Raw genomic sequence first — 6,104 nt, 5'->3', positions numbered from 1 at the left:
AGGTCAACTACATGAATTCTTCTCCGTGATTCCACTCTATTGAGTATTTGGAATGTCATATTGTTCAGAGAATCACTCTATTGAGGGTTTGTAATGTCATATTGTTCAGATTCATGTTGAAAGTTATGGCATGCGTTTGATGCAGGCAGGTCAATCAACAAGTTGATAGTAATCAACGGGTTGATATTTAATAGGGGTCTTGATGCATGGCTCAGCATTTCAACACTGTGGTCATGGGTTTGAGTGCCCATGTGGGGTGTGTGTGTGTGTGTAAAGAAAAAAGGTTGATATTTAATAATTAATAAATTATTATATTTATAATTATAGAAAATATTTGAAATAGTTAAAGTTTTATGTAAATATTATAAAATGACAGATTTAACAACAAAGGTAATGTGTGTAGTGGTAGAGGTGCCACTACCTCTCACAGAGGTCTTGATTTCAATTCTTGCTCCCTATAATTTTTCAATTATATTTAAAAAAAATTACTAGTTTCAAAAACTGAGACTTGATCTGAGTTACCACAAGTCCCATCGAGTTGACCAATTTTGCGAGTTGATTCGACAAGTCTTCCCAAGTCCAGGCCAAGTCAGACTCAAGACCAGAGTTTCCTAAAGGCTTAGCTTGAAATCTTGCCCATTATATAACTATGAAACTAATAACCTTCATCAACTTCGTACATGGCCTTCCGATGGATAGATGAAGTTCCAATTGGTCTTCCTAACTATACATTCTCTTTGTAAGATCTTATGTCATCATTCCTCTACTATCATACTTTCATGATTCATTTGCTTTGCTCTCTCTGTGTGTGTGTGTGTGTGTGTGTGTGTGTGTGTGTGTGTGTGTGTGTGTGTGTGTCTAACATACTTTTATGATTCAAGTGCTCTCTCTGTAGATAGACAAATTAGATAAATGAAAAGGGAAATGATTTTAAATCATAGACTTGTCTCCTCGATGATTGAAACTTATGCTAGTGCACCAAAATAAATGGTATGTGAACTTGTAGGACTAAATGATAGTTTGTTTCTTAAAAGATATTAGGTCAGTCATGGCTTTGTGCCTATTGATATAGCACATAAGGCTTGTGAGGGCACAATTCCAATCCTCTAGCTCAACCTGGACTTGGGCTGATAATTCATGGAGAGTGGAGACATTGAGAATGTTGTTGCTCACAGGATTTGAGTTGGATGGATCTAGTAGAGATGTTGTCTCTAGAGTTTAATGTGATTGCCACATACTAACAGAACTGAAGGGGAAATTTGGTAGGATAGCTATAAACCTATCCATGCTTTATGGAACATATATTAAGGTGCACCTAATAATCTAATATATTAGGGTTATATGCTATTCTTTAAATATATTAGGGTTATATGCTATTCTTTATAACAAGGAAATCCATTTTTAAGGAAAGATTACAAGAAATTATTAGACTTACCTGTTCTTCACTTATAATAAAACCCTTTACAAATACAACCAACCCCTCACATTGCGGCCGTTTGTCACTGAAACACGTTGTTGGAGATAACATTGGTTGCTATATTCGTACTAAAAAAAAAAAAACACCCTTTTCTCCACCTTTTATTTGTGGTGTTTCTCTACACATGAATAAAAAATCTTGCCTTTCGCTATAGCATCATATAACTTGCACTAAAAGTTTTTGACTCATGAACAAAGTATATCTCGAATACCACTCATACATAAATTTCTTCTTCATACCCTCATGAAACTGGTACATGCACATCATTGGTTTTTATATGAACAAGCTAACAAATTCCCTTCATTTCAACCAACACTTTAAATTCCAAACAAGATCACACGGCTAAAAATTTTTAGACATAATTTTCTGACAAATCGAAATGTAGGGGGCACGGCATTGCATTCAGAGCATTTCTTTACTGTTTTAGGCATCATGAAATACATCAAATAGCATTTGCAGCCTGCAACTACATGAACACCATTTATTCTTGAGCACTAATCTAGTGACCCAAGTGCATTGAAACCTTGTCTTGCACCTAGTTGCATTTAGAGTTATTGGCATTCTTCCACAACTGGGCAAAAGTCACAGTAATCAGATGTCGCTATGCATACATGACACAGGACCTATCTTCCAGGAGTGATCTGGTACCTTCATTTTTACATGCCACTGATTCGATGGTTTGGATCATCCAATCAGTATGGTTTCAAGGAAGCCTACCAGACTGTGTAACTGGAACTAATGAACGATCCAGCATATAGGTGACGTAGATGCCAAGGAGTCCAAATGCAACTATGTGCGTGGAAAGGTTTCCATGCACTTAGCCCACTAGATCATTACTCTTTGTTTTCATCATCATCATCATCATCATCTTCTCTCCTCTATCCCTCTCCTGCTACCACTGGAATCGTTATAGAGTAAAGCACTTGGTGCATGAAGTTCAAAAAATTACCTTCCTCCTGCGTTCTCTTGAGCTTGTAATATCATAAACAATGCAAAAGTTTATAAACCCACATTCCACAACTTAGCAAAGCTCTTCAATGCAGATGTTAGTATAGAAATCCAAGGATAACTAAACCGTACCGCAAGTGTTCTTAGCAATTCTCTTCATTGCAGAAGTTCATAAACCACCTTCAATACTATAATTCACCTGTCAAAATAAAAGATCTCTTTGACACTAGCATATTGCATTCATAAACCACCTTCAATACTATAATTAACCTTTCAAAATAAAAGATCTCTTTGACACTAGCATTGCTGTTCGAACAACAAAGAACTTTGGACACTCATTATACTTCTCCAACCATGCTCACAAATAGAGCAGAAAATCTCATTTGTAGCCATTACAATATTCTGTTGCGACGCATTGGCATTCTTAAAAACAATGTAGTAGTAACTAAAGGAGATGGGGAAAGGCAAAAAAGAAAGAAAAGAGTGATGGCAGTTCTTCACATGCTCTAGAACTTGCTGACTTGACTCAAAATTCAGACAGTTTTGAGCATGACTCAGCCAAGTTTTGGAGAGACTCATTGAGTCGACTAGTAAGGTCGGCCAGGTCAACCCAATGCAACTTGCAATGACTCGGCCAAGTAACTCGCCCCATCAAGCAATTTTCAAATCAAATATTAAGGTGGGTGGGGTGTGTTTGGAATACTGAACCTTTGTTATGAGAACCAGAGTATTAAAACCGTGTGCTATAGATGATTTTGTTGTTGGTTTTTGGCTATTTTAAGTATTTAATCTTATTGTTTGTATTATTAATAATCCTAAAATTTCAATTGTATTATTAAATGTAAAGTTAGTAATAAAAACTCATCTGAATCTCTGAGTCCGACCCAACCCAGCTATGCATTGAATCGTTTTAGATGTGATTGAACTGGGCATGGAATAGATCTTGGGATGCAGATTCTAAGAACCAAAGCTAGTGGTAGAGGTGTTTACCCATCCATCATATTGCTATCTAGTTGAAGCTGCTGCAGGTGCGCATGGTATTAGCAAACCTCCAGAAGGTAAGGTTTGATATGTAAGAATAGGGCTGTTGAAGGATGAAAGACGAGGTGGAAAAAAAAAAAAAAAGAAGCTTCAATACAAGAACTTCATATAGGGCTGTTGATGGTTTGTTTTTTTTGTTTTTGTTTTTGTTTTTTTTTTTTTTTGGACCCATTAAGAAATCTGGTCGGTATGGGTCTCACCTTTTTTGGACCAGTTAAGAATCAGGTCTAGTCAGTTTCAGGTCCACCAACTTGGACCCAACCCAACTCCAGACCAAGGTCTAAAGACTTGATGGGTACCCACACCCGATTGGATCTGGGTCCAGACCCAAAAGGACCTGGACGTAGACAGCCAACTTCATAAGACTGGCAGACTTCTCCAACAATGTATACAGTAAAATAAAATCTCACATTTAGCCACTCACTGGTACCATCTTTCTACTGAGATGCATTGGCATTCTAAAAAATGCGAGGGCAGTAGCAAATGAGTTGAAAAGGAAGGCTTAGTATCGAACCGGCTTGGGTCCTAAAGAGTCTGAGTCGACTCAGACAACTCGCATCCCACTCACCCAAGTCTTAAAACACATTATCTGGACCGTTGCATGGGATCGTCACGCTAACAAGAGCATGGCAAATGTCGACACTGAGAATCTCGCACATTTGCAATGTCAAAACATGGGTTGTATAGGAGCGTCCATCATAGGTCCCTCATCTAGATGAACAATAATAATAATAACAAAAAAAGTAAATTGTTTCCTCTCAAGCCACGCATACATTAAACATATGCCCATGGTTTTAAAGAGGGATTTTGCCCGTACTGGCATCTTTGTATAGTCAAATTCTCGAAAGAGGTTTCCAAATATTCCAAGGGTAGCCTTTTGACAGGTCTTGAGAAGTTTTTTAGACCAAATCACCCTTGTTCTTGATTCAGTAGTTATACGGTTTTTGAGTGAATAAGAAGTTACATTGTATTTAATGAGGAGAAAGTGATGTGGACAGAAGCCTTTTTGGGCGTGGGTAAGGCCCAACTCATGGGGCCGACATTGATGTATGTGTATAATTTATGCCGCCCATTCCTTTTGCCGTGTCATTTTATAACTAGGACCTAAATATTAGCATGATCCAGAGCTAGTGTGGGCCACATAATAGAAAATAATGGTGACAATGGCATCCACTGTTGAAAATGAATCTTATTGACAATGGCCCTATGAACTCTAGATCAAGCTAATATTTAGGCCCTAGCCCTAAAATGACACGACAAAAAGGATGAACAGCACGGATTAGAGATATACATCAATATGGGTCCCACGAGTTGGGCCTTATCATGCCCATGACAACCACGACCCATACAACATGACGACCACGACCCATATAACATAACAAGTTCGACCCTTACCACATTACAACCACGACCTATACCCATATAACATGGTAAGGGTCGTGGTTATAATGTAGCAAGGGTCGTGGTTGTAATGTAATAAGGTTCATGGTTGTTAGGTTGATGTAATTAATAACTTGATTATTTTTAAATAATAGGAATCGAGGCCCACAATGGGGTGATTCGTTTCATCCACCTTGTCGGTTAGCTTGTCGTGGGCCTAAAAAGTCCTGACTTGGCAGTGTCAACTTCTAACGAATATCACAATGAGCCTGGAAAGTTTCAACAGTAGGTGTCATTATCACCATTATTTTTTATTATGTGGCCCACAAGAGCACTGGATCAAGCTGATATTTGAGCCCTATCTCTAAAATGACACGGCAGAAAGGATGGGCAGCATGTATTATACACATACATTAATGTGTGCCCCATGAGTTGGGCCTTGCCCACGCCCATGACAACTACGACCCATATAACATGATGACCACGACCCATATAACATAACAACCTTGACCCTTACCACATTACAACCACGACTCATATAACATGACAACCACGACCCATACCTATATAACATAGTAAGGGTCGTGGTTGTAATGTGGTAAAGGTCGTGGTTGTAATGTAATAAGTGTCGTGGTTATTAGGTTGATGTAATTAATAACTTGATTATTTTTAAATAATAGGAGTCGATGTCCATAATGGGGTGATTCGTTCTGTCCACCTTGTCAGCCCAATCGACTTGGGCCCAAAGAGTCCTGACTTGGGCAATGTCCACTTCTAACAAACATCACAGTGAGCCTGAAAAGTTTCAACAATAGGTGCCATTGTCACCATTATTTTCTTTTATGTGGCCCACACAAGCTCTATATTATGTTGATATTTGGGCACTAGCCTTAAAATGATACGACAGAAAGAATGGGCGGCATTGATTATACACATACATCCATGTGGGCCCACGAGTTAGGCATGACAACCATGACCCATATAACATAACAACCTTGACCTTTACCACATTACAACCACGACCCATATAACATGACAACCACGACCCATACCCATATAACATGGTAAGGGTTGTAGTTGTAATGTGGTAAGGGTCATGGTTGTAATGTAGTAAGGGTCGTGGTTGTCATGTTGATGTAATCAACAACTTGATTATTCTTAAATAATAGGAGTTGAGGCCCATAATGGGGTGATCCGTTCCGTCCACCTTGTCAAATAGCTCGTCGTGGGCCCAAAAAGTCCTAACTTGGGTAGTGTC

This window comes from Magnolia sinica, chromosome 18, assembly GCF_029962835.1.
Source record: "Magnolia sinica isolate HGM2019 chromosome 18, MsV1, whole genome shotgun sequence".
Taxonomy (NCBI): Eukaryota; Viridiplantae; Streptophyta; class Magnoliopsida; order Magnoliales; family Magnoliaceae; genus Magnolia; species Magnolia sinica.
The sequence above is the reverse complement of the archived record's forward strand: the minus strand, read 5'-3'. Positions refer to the sequence as shown.